The following is a 20,252-nucleotide window of genomic DNA, read 5'->3' on the forward strand; positions in this document are numbered from 1 at the left end:
ACAATACAGTACAGTGCAATACAATTGGGTACAATAAAGTACAGTACAATACAGTACAGTACAGTACAATACAGAACAATACAGAACAATACAGAACAGTACAGTACAATACAGTACAATACAGTACAATACAGTACAGTGCAATACAATTGGGTACAATAAAGTACAGTACAATACAGTACAGTACAGTACAGTACAATACAGAACAATACAGAACAGTACAGTACAATACAGTACAATACAGAACAGTACAGTACAATACAGTACAATACAGTACAGTACAGTACAGTGCAATACAATTGGGTACAATAAAGTACAGTACAATACAATACAGTACAATAAAGTACAGTACAATACAATACAGCACAGTACAGTACAGTACAATACAGAACAGCACAGCAGGCCCCCTTGTTATTGTGATACTCTTATCTTCTGTAGTGGTGGAAAAGTCATACTTGACTCTGGTAATAGTCACCCAGTAAAATGCTTTTTGAGTAAAAGTCTAAAAGTAGCTGGTTTTAAATGTACTTAAGTACAGTGGTGGAAAAAGTACTAAATTCTCATACTCATCCCGAGTGGCACAGCGGTCTAAGGCACTGCATCGCAGTGCTAGAGGCGTCACTACAGACACCCTGGTTTGAATCCAGGTTGCATCACAACCGGCCGTGATTGGGAGTCCCATAGGGCAGCGCACAATAGGCCCAGCATCATCTGGTGTAGGCCGTCATTGTAAATAATAGTTTGTTCTTTAAACTGACTTGCCTAGTTAAATAAATGTTAAATTAAAATTGGAACTGAAAGCATTTTAGCAATATGAAATCGTGTTAAAATCTGTTCATATACACCCCTAGGAATGCTGAATGCTGAATACAACAGGTGTAGTAGAACCTTACAGTGAAATGCTGAATACAACAGGTGTAGTAGACCTCACAGTGAAATGCTGAATACAACAGGTGTAGTAGAACCTTACAGTGAAATACTGAATACAACAGGTGTAGTAGAACCTTACAGTGAAATGCTGAATACAACAGGTGTAGTAGACCTTACAGTGAAATGCTGAATACAACAGGTGTAGTAGAACCTTACAGTGAAATGCTGAATACAACAGGTGTAGTAGACCTTACAGTGAAATGCTGAATACAACAGGTGTAGTAGACCTTACAGTGAAATGCTGAATACAACAGGTGTAGTAGAACCTTACAGTGAAATGCTGAATACAACAGGTGTAGTAGACCTTACAGTGAAATGCTGAATACAACAGGTGTAGTAGACCTCACCGTGAAATGCTGAATACAACAGGTGTAGTAGACCTCACAGTGAAATGCTGAATACAACAGGTGTAGTAGACCTCACAGTGAAATGCTGAATACAACAGGTGTAGTAGACCTCACAGTGAAATGCTGAATACAACAGGTGTAGTAGACCTCACAGTGAAATGCTGAATACAACAGGTGTAGTAGACCTCACAGTGAAATGCTGAATACAACAGGTGTAGTAGACCTTACAGTGAAATGCTGAATACAACAGGTGTAGTAGACCTCACAGTGAAATGCTGAATACAACAGGTGTAGTAGACCTTACAGTGAAATGCTGAATACAACAGGTGTAGTAGACCTCACAATGAAATGCTGAATACAACAGGTGTAGTAGACCTTACAGTGAAATGCTGAATACAACAGGTGTAGTAGACCTCACAGTGAAATGCTGAATACAACAGGTGTAGTAGACCTTACAGTGAAATGCTGAATACAACAGGTGTAGTAGACCTCACAGTGAAATGCTGAATACAACAGGTGTAGTAGACCTTACAGTGAAATGCTGAATACAACAGGTGTAGTAGACCTTACAGTGAAATGCTGAATACAACAGGTGTAGTAGACCTCACAGTGAAATGCTGAATACAACAGGTGTAGTAGACCTTACAGTGAAATGCTGAATACAACAGGTGTAGTAGACCTCACAGTGAAATGCTTACTTACAAGCCCTTAACCAACAATGCAGTTTAAGAAAATAGAGTTAAGAAGATATTTACTAAATAAACAAAACAAAAAAAGTAACACAATAAAAGAACAATAACGAGGCTACGTACAGGGAGTAGTGGTACCGAGTCACTATTACAGAATAGAAGGAGGAAGATAAGAACAATATCAAATATTTTTGTACATTTTTTGTACATTTTCTGACAGGCATTTACAGTAGATATGGTCATTTTCACATTTTCAGAAATCCATAGAATGTTTGGGAACAACATAGAGTAAAGCATTTGTGAAAATTCTATAGCAAATATATAGAGTGGGAAAGCAGCTGTGGTTTTGGACAATTAATAGACACTGCAGTAAATAAAACCAAAAAAAAAAAACATCTGTCTCGTCCAGGACCATGGAGTCTATAGACCGGTGCGCCATAGCCAATCAGAACTACAGTTGGCCTTTATGCAAAACAAGCCAGTTTCCACACAGTTCTGCCATCATTCACTTTGAACTGGACTGTGTGTTTACAGGCAGTAGGACCTGCCATCATTCACTTTGAACTGGACTGTGTGTTTACAGGCAGTAGGGCCTGCCATCATTCACTTTGAACTGGACTGTGTGTTTACAGGCAGTAGGGCCTGCCATCATTCACTTTGAACTGGACTGTGTGTTTACAGGCAGTAGGGCCTGCCATCATTCACTTTGAACTGGACTGTGTGTTTACAGGCAGTAGGGCTTGCCATCATTCACTTTGAACTGGACTGTGTGTTTACAGGCAGTAGGGCCTGTTATCATTCACTATGAACTGGACTGTGTGTTTACAGGCAGTAGGACCTGCCATCATTCACTTTGAACTGGACTGTGTGTTTACAGGCAGTAGGGCCTGCCATCATTCACTATGAACTGGACTGTGTGTTTACAGGCAGTAGGGCCTGTCATCATTCACTTTGAACTGGACTGTGTGTTTACAGACAGTAGGGCCTGTCATCATTCACTATGAACTGGACTGTGTATTTACAGACAGTAGGGCCTGCCATCATTCACTTTGAACTGGACTGTGTATTTACAGGCAGTAGGGCCTGCCATCATTCACTATGAACTGGACTGTGTGTTTACAGGCAGTAGGGCCTGCCATCATTCACTATGAACTGGACTGTGTGTTTACAGGCAGTAGGGCCTGTTATCATTCACTATGAACTGGACTGTGTGTTTACAGGCAGTAGGACCTGCCATCATTCACTTTGAACTGGACTGTGTGTTTACAGGCAGTAGGGCCTGTCATCATTCACTATGAACTGGACTGTGTATTTACAGACAGTAGGGCCTACCATCATTCACTTTGAACTGGACTGTGTATTTACAGGCAGTAGGGCCTGCCATCATTCACTATGAACTGGACTGTGTGTTTACAGGCAGTAGGGCCTGCCATCATTCACTTTGAACTGGACTGTGTGTTTACAGGCAGTAGGGCCTGTCATCATTCACTATGAACTGGACTGTGTATTTACAGACAGTAGGACCTGCCATCATTCACTTTGAACTGGACTGTGTGTTTACAGGCAGTAGGGCCTGCCATCATTCACTATGAACTGGACTGTGTGTTTACAGGCAGTAGGGCCTGCCATCATTCACTATGAACTGGACTGTGTGTTTACAGGCAGTAGGGCCTGCCATCATTCACTATGAACTGGACTGTGTGTTTACAGGCAGTAGGGCCTGTCATCATTCACTTTGAACTGGACTGTGTGTTTACAGACAGTAGGGCCTGTCATCATTCACTATGAACTGGACTGTGTATTTACAGACAGTAGGACCTGCCATCATTCACTTTGAACTGGACTGTGTATTTACAGGCAGTAGGGCCTGCCATCATTCACTATGAACTGGACTGTGTGTTTACAGGCAGTAGGGCCTGCCATCATTCACTATGAACTGGACTGTGTGTTTACAGGCAGTAGGGCCTGTTATCATTCACTATGAACTGGACTGTGTGTTTACAGGCAGTAGGACCTGCCATCATTCACTTTGAACTGGACTGTGTGTTTACAGGCAGTAGGGCCTGTCATCATTCACTATGAACTGGACTGTGTATTTACAGACAGTAGGGCCTGCCATCATTCACTTTGAACTGGACTGTGTATTTACAGGCAGTAGGGCCTGCCATCATTCACTATGAACTGGACTGTGTGTTTACAGGCAGTAGGGCCTGCCATCATTCACTATGAACTGGACTGTGTGTTTACAGGCAGTAGGGCCTGTTATCATTCACTATGAACTGGACTGTGTGTTTACAGGCAGTAGGACCTGCCATCATTCACTTTGAACTGGACTGTGTGTTTACAGGCAGTAGGGCCTGTCATCATTCACTATGAACTGGACTGTGTGTTTACAGGCAGTAGGGCCTGCCATCATTCATTCATTCTGAACTGGACTGTGTGTTTACAGGCAGTAGGACCTGCCATCATTCACTTTGAACTGGACTGTGTGTTTACAGGCAGTAGGGCCTGTTATCATTCACTATGAACTGGACTGTGTGTTTACAGGCAGTAGGACCTGCCATCATTCACTTTGAACTGGACTGTGTGTTTACAGGCAGTAGGGCCTGTCATCATTCACTATGAACTGGACTGTGTGTTTACAGGCAGTAGGGCCTGTTATCATTCACTATGAACTGGACTGTGTGTTTACAGGCAGTAGGGCCTGTTATCATTCACTATGAACTGGACTGTGTGTTTACAGGCAGTAGGGCCTGTTATCATTCACTATGAACTGGACTGTGTGTTTACAGGCAGTAGGACCTGCCATCATTCACTTTGAACTGGACTGTGTGTTTACAGGCAGTAGGGCCTGCCATCATTCACTATGAACTGGACTGTGTATTTACAGACAGTAGGGCCTGTCATCATTCACCATGAACTGGACTGTGTGTTTACAGGCAGTAGGGCCTGTCATCATTCACTATGAACTGGACTGTGTATTTACAGACAGTAGGGCCTGTCATCATTCACTATGAACTGGACTGTGTGTTTACAGGCAGTAGGGCCTGCCATCATTCACTATGAACTGGACTGTGTGTTTACAGGCAGTAGGGCCTGTTATCATTCACTATGAACTGGACTGTGTGTTTACAGGCAGTAGGACCTGCCATCATTCACTTTGAACTGGACTGTGTGTTTACAGGCAGTAGGGCCTGTCATCATTCATTCATTCTGAACTGGACTGTGTGTTTACAGGCAGTAGGGCCTGTTATCATTCACAATGAACTGGACTGTGTGTTTACAGGCAGTAGGACCTGCCATCATTCACTTTGAACTGGACTGTGTGTTTACAGGCAGTAGGGCCTGCCATCATTCACTATGAACTGGACTGTGTATTTACAGACAGTAGGGCCTGTCATCATTCACCATGAACTGGACTGTGTGTTTACAGGCAGTAGGGCCTGTCATCATTCACTATGAACTGGACTGTGTATTTACAGACAGTAGGGCCTGTCATCATTCACTATGAACTGGACTGTGTGTTTACAGGCAGTAGGGCCTGCCATCATTCACTATGAACTGGACTGTGTTTACAGGCAGTAGGGCCTGCCATCATTCACTATGAACTGGACTGTGTGTTTACAGGCAGTAGGGCCTGTTATCATTCACTATGAACTGGACTGTGTGTTTACAGGCAGTAGGACCTGCCATCATTCACTTTGAACTGGACTGTGTGTTTACAGGCAGTAGGGCCTGTCATCATTCATTCATTCTGAACTGGACTGTGTGTTTACAGGCAGTAGGGCCTGTTATCATTCACTATGAACTGGACTGTGTGTTTACAGGCAGTAGGACCTGCCATCATTCACTTTGAACTGGTCTGTGTGTTTACAGGCAGTGGGGCCTGTCATCATTCACTATGAACTGGACTGTGTGTTTACAGGCAGTAGGGCCTGTTATCATTCACTATGAACTGGACTGTGTGTTTACAGGCAGTAGGGCCTGTTATCATTCACTATGAACTGGACTGTGTGTTTACAGGCAGTAGGACCTGCCATCATTCACTTTGAACTGGACTGTGTGTTTACAGGCAGTAGGGCCTGTCATCATTCACTATGAACTGGACTGTGTGTTTACAGGCAGTAGGGCCTGTCATCATTCACTATGAACTGGACTGTGTGTTTACAGGCAGTAGGGCCTGCCATCATTCATTCATTCTGAACTGGACTGTGTGTTTACAGGCAGTAGGACCTGCCATCATTCACTTTGAACTGGACTGTGTGTTTACAGGCAGTAGGGCCTGTTATCATTCACTATGAACTGGACTGTGTGTTTACAGGCAGTAGGACCTGCCATCATTCACTTTGAACTGGACTGTGTGTTTACAGGCAGTAGGGCCTGTCATCATTCACTTTGAACTGGACTGTGTGTTTACAGGCAGTAGGGCCTGTAATCATTCACTATGAACTGGACTGTGTGTTTACAGGCAGTAGGGCCTGTTATCATTCACTATGAACTGGACTGTGTGTTTACAGGCAGTAGGGCCTGTTATCATTCACTATGAACTGGACTGTGTGTTTACAGGCAGTAGGACCTGCCATCATTCACTTTGAACTGGACTGTGTGTTTACAGGCAGTAGGGCCTGTTATCATTCACTATGAACTGGACTGTGTGTTTACAGGCAGTAGGGCCTGCCATCATTCATTCATTCTGAACTGGACTGTGTGTTTACAGGCAGTAGGGCCTGCCATCATTCATTCATTCTGAACGGGACTGTGTGTTTACAGGCAGTAGGGCCTGCCATCATTAACTTTGAACTGGACTGTGTGTTTACAGGCAGTAGGGCCTGTTATCATTCACTATGAACTGGACTGTGTGTTTACAGGCAGTAGGGCCTGTTATCATTCACTATGAACTGGACTGTGTGTTTACAGGCAGTAGGGCCTGCCATCATTCATTCATTCTGAACTGGACTGTGTGTTTACAGGCAGTAGGGCCTGCCATCATTCATTCATTCTGAACTGGAATTTGTGTTTACAGGCAGTAGGGCCTGCCATCATTCACTTTGAACTGGACTGTGTGTTTACAGGCAGTAGCAACAGCGTGACTTTACATCATTAGAACGAACACATTCGCCAAAAGCCACAAAATACACCTGAATGGATCTTTAAAAATATGCAAATACCAACGGGAGAGAGCTTACATTTAGGACCTTCACAGTCCAATTGATCAAACAACCATGTACAGGTAGGCCATCAACAAAAATAAGATCAACAACTAATGGTAGCCAAAGCGAGATGAGCTAAAATCTAACGAGAGAACATTAGATAGACCCTCTCAAACTTTTTCAGCTTAGTTAGTTAGACCCTCTCAAAATTGCACTGATAAACGATGGGGAATAGTAGCCTGCTTGTCCTTCTGCAGTTTGCCTGTCAAAACATGCTTGTCCTTCTGCAGTTTGCCTGTCAAAACATGCTTGTCCCAACCCACGTTTTGACAACTGAATGGGAACCCATTTGATCGATGCCAAATACATTTGATTGACAACTTAAGGTGCGTTCGTAAATTGCCTCCAGTGTGTCAGTGTGTGCTCTGGGTCGTTCGTAAATTGCCTCCAGTGTGTCAGTGTGTGCTCTGGGTCGTTCGTAAATTGCCTCCAGTGTGTCAGTGTGTGCTCTGGGTCGTTCGTAAATTGCCTCCAGTGTGTGCTCTGGGTCGTTTGTAAATTGCCTCCAGTGTGTCAGTGTGTGCTCTGGGTCGTTCGTAAATTGCCTCCAGTGTGTCAGTGTGCGCTCTGGGTCGTTTGTAAATTGCCTCCAGTGTGTCAGTGTGCGCTCTGGGTCGTTCGTAAATTGCCTCCAGTGTGTCAGTGTGCGCTCTGGGTTGTTTGTAAATTGCCTCCAGTGTGTCAGTGTGCGCTCTGGGTCGTTTGTAAATTGCCTCCAGTGTGTGCTCTGGGTCGTTTGTAAATTGCCTCCAGTGTGTCAGTGTGCGCTCTGGGTCGTTTGTAAATTCAGAGCATTGTCAGATTGTCTGAGTGCCCACTGCAGTATTGACACTGGACGCTCTGGCCAAGAAGTAGGGTTGACCTGAGCGTTATTCACAACGGCAGACAAGCACCCAAGCTAACTTGCTAAAGTCTAGACTTCCAGACACAAATGAGAGAACACCTCACTCTGACCATTTGAATCGCCCTAAGCAGAGCTGGTGAGACTGTTTCCATGTTATCAATGTTATCAAGTACTTTAAAGTATTTTTTACTTAAGTACTTTATAGTATTTTAACTTAAGTACTTTATAGTATTTTAACTTAAGTACTTTAAAGTATTTTTTACTTAAGTACATTACACCAGTGATCTGTTATCAGATTGGCTTGGCGCATTTAACGTGTTTGGGAATGAACTAGAAAATATTATTATTATTATTATTATTATATTATTGTCAATGGTATGATTGACTGGCATAACTTTAAGCCTATCTCTCTAATGACATTAAAATTCATAAATACTTGACAGGGCAAAGCAAATTGTTAAAAGCATGCACATATATCATAATTAGCTTGGCATTTGACATACAATGGATCAATACGAGCCTGGGTGCATATTATGTTGGCTGTTATATTATGTCATATTTATTCATGTATGACCCAGATTAAGTACTTAGAAAGAATATGAACACTCACAGCCTACTCTAGCCGTACTCCATGATCGATTTCATCACATCCAATTCAGTATTTGCATTTTGTTTTGTGAGGTAATGATGTATAGTCTAGAAGGAGGTGTCTCAGGCAGTGTTCAGGTCTGACATGGTGATTGTGAGTCATCGCAGCATGGCGGGGTGCAGTGAGCTGTGCTGTTAGCTCCACACACCAGGCTGAGAGAGAGAGCCGACCGCTCCCCAAGCCATGCTCTTTTGAGGACTGTGGACATGGTCGATACTGAGGCGTATAGCGTTAGCCGTAGGGAGGGAGGGAGGGAGGGAGGGAGGGAGAGAGAGAGAGAGAGAGAGAGAGAGAGAGAGAGAGAGAGAGAGAGAGAGAGAGAGAGAGAGCCCACTGCAGGAGTGGCACAGGCTGGGAAATGAGAGCGAAAACCTCAAAGGGGCTTTGATGAGCCGATCAAGAGCCTTACTGTGGTCACATAATAACAGCTAAGGCCAATCTCTGTGTGCAGGAATGCTGTAGGAATATCTACACACAGATACTATGTCCCGTGTGCCAGTTTCTCTACGGGGGACTGTAGTGGTATTGAGAGTTGGCTGAATGTGCTGTATTAAGGGCTCTGTGTGGCAGGAATAGAGAGTTGTGTGGCCAAGGCTATGCGGTAGTATGGTTTTATTTAGACCTTACCCTTATTATAGGGCTTCACTGTTTGGAATTGCAATGCTTGTGGACATATTTATTCACTGTGATATTCCGTTGACACGCTTGTCCTTTTCAAAAGCTGAAGACACACTCACAGGAGGGAGGGAGGGAGGGATAGAGAGAGAGAGATGGCTCATTGACTTTGCGCAGCCGTGGGTAGAGGCTGGCTGTCTGTGTGCAGAGGTGAAACTCCCCCATTACCTGTGGGATTATGTTCGCATGGTGTGGCACTCAGGCACACAGGGGGAGGCATTGGCCACCGCTCAGCAGACAGAGCACTCCATATCCTCTGCGCCGGTCAGGGCTCTACAGTCTGAGCGGTTCTGATCCAGCCTTTCGAGCCATGCCAATACTCAGCTGGCCCGGACCTCTGAGCAGAACCGACCCCTGTGCGTGCGCACAAACTGCAGAAAGAAATGTGGTCATGGCTTTTTACAAGCAAAGAAAACTGGGCCGCTGAGCTCTCCACTGCAGACACAGACACAGACACAGACAAAGACACAGACACAGAATCCGCTGAGAGAGGGAGGCCCAGACTGTTCCTGGGAAATCTGCATTTAATGCATTTGGAAACACAGCAGCCAGGCAAATGTAGGCTATTTATGTTTCCCTCTTTCAAAAAATTATGTTGTCTGTTCATTTTAGTGTCCAGAACCGGTATCTGAAGAGAGCTTCCTTCAGAGACTCAAGACAAAGAATATGCCCTGAAAGAGTTGAATGTCAGTATGCATGGCATGCCTCTTAATGAGCCAATCACATGGCCGTTGTTACATCATGAAGGACTGACACCCACCAATTGTTCTCGTATCTCTCCGCACGTCCATTCCTCTAAGGACACACTTTATATTCCTTGTGTTTTGTTTGGAAACACACTTGTTCACAGACCTACCGTATCCAAGGGGCTGAGAGGTTTACAGTTGCTAGGACACAGATGAGGTGAGCAGGCCTGATGCAAGCCGAGCAGATTTGGCATCATCGTGCTAGGTGGAAGCCATGCTACTGCCTCTCCATCTCTCGCTTGCTCACTCTCTCGCGCTCTCTCTCTCGCTCTCTCTCTCTCTCTCTCTCTCTTGCTCTTTTCCTTGCTCACTCTCTCGCTCTCTCTCTCTCTCTCTCTCTCTTGCTCTTTTCCTTGCTCGCTCTCTCTCACTCTCTCTCTCTCTCCCTCCCTCGCTCCCTCTCTCGCTCTCTCTCTCGCTCGCTCTCTTGCTCTCTCGCTCGCTCTCCTTAAAGGACAGCGGGCCTAATTTACACTAATTGGTGAAAGAGGATGAAAGGAGCGAGATAAATGATGAGTACACAGCCTTTTGATTGGTTCTGCTCTCCTAGTTAGATTAGTTGGACTGGACCTGGAGCTGCCACTACAGGGGCTTTCATTAGGCATGACATGAAACCACGAAAGATGGTGATTGACACTGAAATCAACCCAATGACTGATACACAGAAATCAACCCAATGACTGATACACAGAAATCAACCCAATGACTGATACACAGAAATCAACCTAATGACTGATACACAGAAATCAACCCAATGACTGATACACAGAAATCAACCTAATGACTGATACACAGAAATCAACCCAATGACTGATACACAGAAATCAACCTAATGACTGATACACAGAAATCAACCCAATGACTGATACACAGAAATCAACCCAATGACTGATACACAGAAATCAACCTAATGACTGATTCAACGGGATTCTACTGAGTATGTTTAGAGTATGTTTAGAGTTTAACCAACTAACAAGTAGAAGCAGGCGCACGCACGCACGCACGCACGCACACACACACACACACACACACACACACACACATTCTTCACCCCCTCTCTCTGTATATCAGTGATGGAGCAGGGTTGGCAGGGGTCACCTTTATGTGTGTGTTCTAAATGCTGTCAGTGGTCATCGTTAATGACGGGCCATGTGAGACTGGTGACAGACGTCCTCTGCCCTGCGTGGCTGTCCTCTCTGGGTGCTGCCAGCGCTCCGTCAACACGCCCACTCTGTCACTGTGTTTATTTTTATCTCTGTCCCCCGAGCCTTTGGAGACGTTGACCTTCATGCCTACAAAACTTTTAGAGTCATGTCCGGAATGAATCCGGTGTACACCGGAGAGAGCCCAACCTGAAATTCCTTCCCTTCCTGTTTCAGAGACGAAGCTCTGAATGAAAATCTTCCTGATGCAGCCTGCCATAAATGTGTTTCTATACAACGTAACACACTTTAAACAAGAGCAAAACTATCTACAATCCCCACACTTTAAACAAGAGCAAAACTATCTACAATCCCGACTACTAACCTCCTCCCAGTAACTCAAGCTGACACTCGAAATTCTGCCTCTGGCATATAGAAATTACAAAATGTAGTTCCATTCCGCTTCATCCCTATAAACAAATGCCAGCCTGCATAGTAATGCCACGTTCAGGTCTATTTCTGTTTCAGAGCAGAGAGCGCTGGCAATGCTGCTGGAGTGGCCAGCCACTATTGGTAAACTTGGCCGGTTAGACACATACAGAATGAGCTGAACAGAGCTGCAGCTGTGGGGAGTATGAAGGGAGGCGTAGTATGTGGCCTGATTCTAGTTGCACTATACAGTTGAAGTCGGAAGTTTACATACACTTAGGTTGGAGTCATTAGAACTCGTTTTTCAACCACTCCACAAATTTCTAGTTAACAAACTATAGTTTTGGCAAGTCAGTTACGACATCTACGTTGTGCATGATACAAGTCATTTTTCCAACGATTGTTTAAAGACAAATTATTTCAGTTATAATTCACTGTATCACAATTCCAGTGGGTCAGAAGTTTACATGCACTAAGTTGACTGTGCCTTTAAACAGCTTGGAAAATTCCAGAAAATGATGTCATAGCTTTAGAAGTTTCTGATAGGCTAATTGACATCATTTGAGTCAATTGGAGGTGTACATGTGGATGTATTTCAAGGCCTACCTTCAAACTCAGTGCCTCTTTGCTTGACATCATGGGAAAATCAAAAGAAATCCGCCAAGACCTCAGAAAAATAATAAAACAATAATAATAATAGAGCTCCACAAGTCTGGTTCATCCTTGGGAGCAATTTCCAAACGCCTGAAGGTACCACGTTCATCTGTACAAACAGTAGTATGCAAGAATAAACACCATGGGACCATGCAGCCATCATACTGCTCAGGAAGGAGATGCGTTCTGTCTCCTAGAGATGAACGTACTTTGGTGCCGAAAAGTGCAAATCAATCCCAAAACAACAGCAAAGGACCTTGTGAAGATCCTGCAGGAAACAGGTACAAAGGATCTATATCCACAGTAAAACGAGCACTATATGACATAACCTGAAAGGCCGCTCAGTAAGGAAGAAGCCACTGCTCCGAAACCGCCATAAAAAAGCCAGACTACAGTTTGCAACTGCACATGGGGACAAAGATCATACTTTTTGGAGAAATGTCCTCTGGTCTGATGAAACAAAAATAGAACTGTTTGGCCATAATGACCATCGTTATGTTTGGAGGAAAAAGGGGGAGGCTTGCAAGCCGAAGAACACCATCCCAACCGTGAAGCACGGGTGTGGCAGCATCATGTTGTGGGGGTGCTTTCCTGCAGGAGGGACTGGTGCACTTCACAAAATAGATGGCATCATGAGTCAGGAAAATGATGTGGATATATTGAAGCAACATCTGAAGACATCAGTCAGGAAGTTAAAACTTGGTCGCAAATGGGTCTTCCAAATAGACAATGACCCCAAGCACACTTCCAAATTTGTGGCAAAATGGCTTAAGGACAACAAAGTCAAGGTATTGGAGTGGCCATCACAAAGTCCTGACCTCAATTCTATAGAAAACCTGTAGGCAGAACTGAAAAAGTGTGTGCGAGCAAGGAGGCCTACAAGCCTGACTCAGTTACACCAGCTCTGTCAGGAGGAATGGGACAAAATTCACCCAACTTATAGTGGGAAGCTTGTTGAAGGCTACCCAAAATGTTTTACCCAAGTTAAACGATTTAAAGGCAATGCTACCAAATACTAATTGAGTGTATGTAAACTTCTGGCCCACTGGGAATGTGATGAAAGAAATAAAAGCTGAAATAAATAATTATCTCTACCATTATTCTGACATTTCACATTCTTAAAATAAAGTGGTGATCCTAACTGACCTAAAATAGGGCATTTTTACTGGGATTAAATGTCAGGAATTGTGAATGTGGCTAAGGTATATGTAAACTTCTGACTTCAACTGTGTAGACAAAAGTATGTGGACACCCTTTTCAAATTAATGGATTCGGCAATTTCAGCCACACCCGTTGCTGACATATGTATCAATCGAGCACATAGCCATGCAATCTCCATAGACAAACATTGGCAGTAGAATGGCCTTACTGAAGATCTCAGTGACTTTCAACGTGGCACCGTCATAGGATAACAACAAGTCAGATCGTCAAATTTCTGCCCTCTAGATATGTCCCGGTCAACAGTAAGTGCTGTTATTGTGAAATGGAAACGTCTAAGAGCAACAACGGCTAAGCTGTGAAGTGGTAGGCCGCACAAGTTCACAGAACGGGACCGCCGAGTGCTGAAGCACGTAGCGCTTTAAAAAATCATCTGTTCTCAGGTGCAACACTCACTACCGAGTTCCAAACTATCTCTGGAAGCAACGTCAGCACAAGAACCATTCGTCACGAACTTCATAAAATTGGTTTCCATGGCCGAGCAGCCACACACAAGCCTAATGCCAAGCGTCGGCTGGAGCTCGTTGCCATTGGACTGGTAACACGTTCTCTGGAGTGATGAATCACGCTTCACCATCTGGCAGTCAGATGGACTAATCTGGGTTTGGCGGATGCCAGGAGAACGCTACCTGCCTCAATGCATAGTGCCAACCGTAATGTTTGGGGGAGGAGGAATAGTGGTTTGGGCCTGTTTTTCATGGTTCGGGCTAGGCCCCTTAGTTCCAGTGAAGGAAGATCTTAATGCTACAGCATACAATGACATTCTAGACGATTCTGTGCTTCCAAATTTGTGGCAACAGTTTGGGGAAGGCCCTGTTCCTATTTAAACATAACAATGCCCCCATGCACAAAATGAGGTCCATACAGAAATGGTTTGTCGAGATTGGTGTGGAAGAACTTGACTGGCCTGCACAGAGTCCTGACCTCAACCCTATCGAACACCTTTGGGATGAATTGGAATGCTGACTGCAAGCCAGTCCTAATCGCTCAACATCAGTGTCCGACCTCACTAATGCTCTTGTGGCTGAATAGAAGCAAGTCCCTGCAGCAATGTTCCAACATCTAGTGGAAAGCCTTCCCAGAAGAGTGGAGGCTGTTATAGGAGCAACGTTCCAACATCTAGTGGAAAGCCTTCCCAGAAGAGTGGAGGCTGTTATAGCAGCAACGTTCCAACATCTAGTGAAAAGCCTTCCCAGAAGAGTGGAGGCTGTTATAGCAGCAACGTTCCAACATCTACTGGAAAGCCTTCCCAGAAGAGTGGAGGCTGTTATAGCAGCAACGTTCCAACATCTAGTGGAAAGCCTTCCCAGAAGAGTGGAGGCTGTTATAGCAACAACGTTCAAACATCGAGTGGAAAGCCTTCCCAGAAGAGTGGAGGCTGTTATAGCAGCAACGTTCCAACATCTAGTGGAAAGCCTTCCCAGAAGAGTGGAGGCTGTTATAGGAGCAACGTTCCAACATCTAGTGGAAAGCCTTCCCAGAAGAGTGGAGGCTGTTATAGGAGCAACGTTCCAACATCTAGTGGAAAGCCTTCCCTGAAGAGTGGAGGCTGTTATAGCAGCAACGTTCCAACATCTAGTGGAAAGCCTTCCCAGAAGAGTGGAGGCTGTTATAGCAGCAACGTTCCAACATCTAGTGAAAAGCCTTCCCAGAAGAGTGGAGGCTGTTATAGCAGCAACGTTCCAACATCTAGTGGAAAGCCTTCCCAGAAGAGTGGAGGCTGTTATAGCAGCAACGTTCCAACATCTAGTGGAAAGCCTTCCCAGAAGAGTGGAGGCTGTTATAGCAACAACGTTCAAACATCGAGTGGAAAGCCTTCCCAGAAGAGTGGAGGCTGTTATAGCAGCAACGTTCCAACATCTAGTGGAAAGCCTTCCCAGAAGAGTGGAGGCTGTTATAGGAGCAACGTTCCAACATCTAGTGGAAAGCCTTCCCAGAAGAGTGGAGGCTGTTATAGGAGCAACGTTCCAACATCTAGTGGAAAGCCTTCCCTGAAGAGTGGAGGCTGTTATAGCAGCAACGTTCCAACATCTAGTGGAAAGCCTTCCCAGAAGAGTGGAGGCTGTTATAGCAGCAAAGGGGGGACCAACTCCATATTAATGCCCATCGTTTTGGAATGAGATGTTTGACGAGAAGGTGTCCACATACTTTTGGTCATGTGGTGTATGTGGATATTCTCCCTGGCTCTCCTTCATGACACAGATAGGGTTATATAACGCTGTCACACAAATCGTCTCCGCAGCACATGGGCAGGACAGTGACATGGTCCATTTGGACTGGGTGAAGGAGAAAATGTGTCTGGAGTACTGATGGTTGAGGGTTGAGGGCTGATAGTTGAGGGCTGATGGTTGATGGCTGGTGATTGATGGCTGGTGATTGATGGCTGATGGCTGGTGGTTGATGGTTGATGGCTGGTGATTGATGGTTGATGGCTGGTGATTGATGGTTGATGGCTGGTGATTGATGGCTGGTGATTGATGGCTGGTGGTTGATGGTTGATGGCTGGTGGTTGATGGTTGATGGCTGGTGGTTGATGGCTGGTGGTTGATGGCTGGTGATTGATGGTTGATGGCTGGTGATTGATGGCTGGTGATTGATGGTTGATGGCTGGTGGTTGATGGCTGGTGATTGATGGCTGGTGATTGATGGTTGATGGCTGGTGATTGATGGCTGGTGGTTGATGGTTGATGGCTGGTGGTTGATGTTTGATGGCTGGTGGTTGATGGTTGATGGCTAGTGGTTGATGGCTGGTGGTTGATGGCTGGTGATTGATGGTTGATGGCTGGTGATTGATGGCTGGTGATTGATGGTTGATGGCTGGTGGTTGATGGCTGGTGATTGATGGCTGGTGATTGATGGTTGATGGCTGGTGGTTGATGGCTGGTGGTTGATGGCTGGTGATTGATGGTTGATGGCTGGTGGTTGATGGCTGGCGGTTGATGGCTGATGGTTGATGGCTGATGGTTGATGGCTGGTGGTTGATGGCTGGTGGTTGATGGTTGACGGCTGGCGGTTGATCGCTGATGGTTGAAGGCTGACAGTTGACTGCTGACGGTTGACGGTTGATGGTTGATGGTTGATGCTTGCTCTCAGGGATTTTGACAAGCAGAGTGGAATAGATTGGATCCGTCTCGTCACGCTGCTCTTCACACCCACATCTCTCCCTCTCCGTGCGGAGGTGCAGGCAGAGGGAGATGGGTGGTGGTGGTGCTAATTCGTTTTACATGCCGTAGGTCTGCAGAGAAGGTGATGATCAGACAACAAAATGGCCCATCCAGCACCATCCAATACGAACTAGTACCATCCACTACCATCCAATACCATCCAATACCATCCACTACCATCCAATACCAAGTAGTACTATCCACTACCATCCAGTACCATCCAGTACCATCCAGTACCAACTAGTACTATCACTACCATCCAGTACCATCCAGTACCATCCAGTACCAACTAGTACTATCACTACCATCCAGTACCATCCACTACCACCCAGTACCATCCAGTACCAACTAGTACTATCACTACCATCCAGTACCAACTAGTACTATCACTACCATCCAGTACCAACTAGTACTATCCACTACCATCCAGTACCATCCACTACAATCCACTACATCCACTACCATCAGTACCATCCACTACAATCCACTACATCCACTACCATCCAGTACCATCCACTACCATCCAGTACCATCCAATACCAACTAGTACTATCCAGTACTATCCACTACCATCCAGTACCATCCACAACCATCCAATACCAACTAGTACTATCCAGTACCATCCACTACCATCCAGTACCATCCAGTACCATCCACTACAATCCAGTACCATCCAATACCAACTAGTACTATCCAGTACTATCCACTACCATCCAGTACCATCCACTACCATCCAGTACCATCCAGTACCATCCAGTACCACCCACTACCATCCACTACAATCCAGTACCATCCACTACCATCCACTACCATCCAGTACCATCCAGTACCAACTAGTACTATCACTACCATCCAGTACCAACTAGTACTATCACTACCATCCAGTACCAACTAGTACCATCCACTACCATCCAATACCATCCACTACAATCCACTACATCCACTACCATCCAGTACCATCCACTATAATCCACTACCATCCACTACCATCCAGTACCATCCACTACCATCCAGTACCATCCAATACCAACTAGTACTATCCAGTACCATCCAGTACCAACTACTACCATCCACTACAATCCAGTACCATCCAATACCAACTAGTACTATCCAGTACCATCCAGTACCATCCACTACCATCCACTACCATCCAATACCAACTAGTACTATCCAGTACCATCCACTACCATCCACTACCATCCAGTACCATCCACTACCATCCAGTACCACCCACTACCATCCACTACCATCCAGTACCATCCAGTACCATCCAATACCAACTAGTACTATCCAGTACTATCCACTACCATCCAGTACCATCCAATACCAACTAGTACCATCCACTACCATCAACTACAATCCACTACAAACTAGTACCATCCACTACAATCCAGTACCATCCACTACAATCCAGTACCATCCAGTACCAACTAGTACTATACACTACAATCCAGTACCATCCAGTACCATCCAGTACCACCGGCAGGAGGAATCATCTCAGAGGGGAGGTGCTGGGGCCTCCGTGGTCAGGTTAGAGCAGCGGACTGTGGACACACATGGTGGAGGGACGGGAGAGGATGCTGCGGTGGGGATGGACAGACCCTGTGAAGGGCTGCTGTTATTGGCATTGGCTTTTCATTGTTAGGAGAGACACGAGTCTCATAGTCTCACACACACGTTTGTTTTCACAGCGGTGTTGCTAGAACCTTCAAAGAGGGAGACTCTCAGGGAGATCAGTGTGAATAAACGTTTTTATTTCATAGTGAGCTTGTGACCCTGGCTGTGTGTGTGTGTGTGTGTGTGTGTGTGTGTGTGTGTGTGTGTGTGTGTGTGTGTGTGTGTGTGTGTGTGTGTGTGTGTGTGTGTGTGTGTGTGTGTGTGTGTGTGTGTGCGCAGGCTTGCGGGCAGACGGGCTGATTTTTCAGTCTGTGTCCGACAGTGTATAACTTATATATGTTGTAGGTGCAGATAGATTAAAGCCAAGAGACCGTGTTTACATGCCTATCGTTTGTGTTGTCACTATGGCGATGGGGTAGTGGTGGTGCACAGTCTGCACACCTGCTTTGAACTAACTGTAATCCTGCCCTCCGATCGCTGTGAACTGCCACTTAGTTGCATCCGTCAGTAGAGGTGTTCAGTTCATCAGAGGCTAGTCCTGCTGGGGGACCAAGCGAGCGGGGCCTGATCTCTGCTGCATCACACCACGGCCCATATCTCCACCACAGCACGGTCTAGTTCCCTCTGCTCCTCAGCCGGTCTGCTTCTCTCTGCTCCTCAGCCGGCCTGCTTCCCTCTGCTCCTCAGCCGGCCCGCTTCCCTCTGCTCCTCAGCCGGCCTGCTTCTCTCTGCTCCTCAGCCGGTCTGCTTCCCTCTGCTCCTCAGCCGGCCTGCTTCTCTCTGCTCCTCAGCCGGTCTGCTTCCCTCTGCTCCTCAGCCGGTCTGCTTCCCTCAGCCGGCCTGCTTCCCTCTGCTCCTCAGCCGGCCTGCTTCCCTCTGCTCCTCAGCCGGCCTTCTTCCCTCTGCTCCTCAGCCGGCCTGCTTCTCTCTGCTCCTCAGCCGGTCTGCTTCCCTCTGCTCCTCAGCCGGTCTGCTTCCCTCTGCTCCTCAGCCGGCCTGCTTCCCTCTGCTCCTCAGCCGGCCTGCTTCCCCTGCTCCTCAGCCGGCCTGCTTCCCTCTGCTCCTCAGCCGGTCTGCTTCTCTCTGCTCCTCAGCAGGTCTACTTCCCTCTGCTCCTCAGCCGGCCCGCTTCCCTCTGCTCCTCAGCCGGCCTGCTTCTCTCTGCTCCTCAGCCGGTCTGCTTCCCTCTGCTCCTCAGCCGGCCTGCTTCTCTCTGCTCCTCAGCCGGTCTGCTTCCCTCTGCTCCTCAGCCGGTCTGCTTCCCTCTGCTCCTCAGCCGGCCTGCTTCTCTCTGCTCCTCAGCCGGTCTGCTTCCCTCTGCTCCTCAGCCGGTCTGCTTCCCTCAGCCGGCCTGCTTCCCTCTGCTCCTCAGCCGGTCTCCTTCCCTCTGCTCCTCAGCCGGTCTGCTTCTCTCTGCTCCTCAGCCGGTCTGCTTCCCTCTGCTCCTCAGCCGGTCTGCTTCCCTCAGCCGGCCTGCTTCCCTCTGCTCCTCAGCTGGTCTCCTTCCCTCTGCTCCTCAGCCGTCCTGCTTCCCTCTGCTCCTCAGCCGGCCTGCTTCCCCTGCTCCTCAGCCGGCCTGCTTCCCTCTGCTCCTCAGCCGGTCTGCTTCCCTTTGCTCCTCAGCCGGTCTGCTTCCCTCAGCCGGTCTGCTTCTCTCTGCTCCTCAGCCGGCCTGCTTCCCTCTGCTCCTCAGCCGGCCTGCTTCCCTCTGCTCCTCAGCCGGTCTGCCCAGCTCCCCTGTAGTTGTAATCCTACACTTAGCCGTGTTTGCATTTGCTGAAGAAATCCCTCTCTCTCTCTCTCTCTCTCTCTCTCTCTCTCTCTTCACTGTGAGCAGCTCACATGGGCTGTATAGTAACAGTATATATAGAGGTGAAAGCCGTTCTTTTGTATTATTACGAGTAGATACTCCTTCGGCGTCCCTATGCTTCAGCCACA

At 46.5% G+C, this 20,252-nt stretch overlaps 1 protein-coding gene across 1 annotated transcript in view; it reads left to right on the top strand.

Annotated features, from left to right (window-relative positions):
* LOC139417976 (teneurin-2-like) overlaps positions 1-20,252 on the top strand; it is a 343,240-nt gene that overhangs the window by 257,610 nt on the left and 65,378 nt on the right. The window lies entirely within an intron of this gene.

The sequence above is a fragment of the Oncorhynchus clarkii genome, chromosome 10 (genome assembly GCF_045791955.1).
Source record: "Oncorhynchus clarkii lewisi isolate Uvic-CL-2024 chromosome 10, UVic_Ocla_1.0, whole genome shotgun sequence".
Taxonomy (NCBI): Eukaryota; Metazoa; Chordata; class Actinopteri; order Salmoniformes; family Salmonidae; genus Oncorhynchus; species Oncorhynchus clarkii.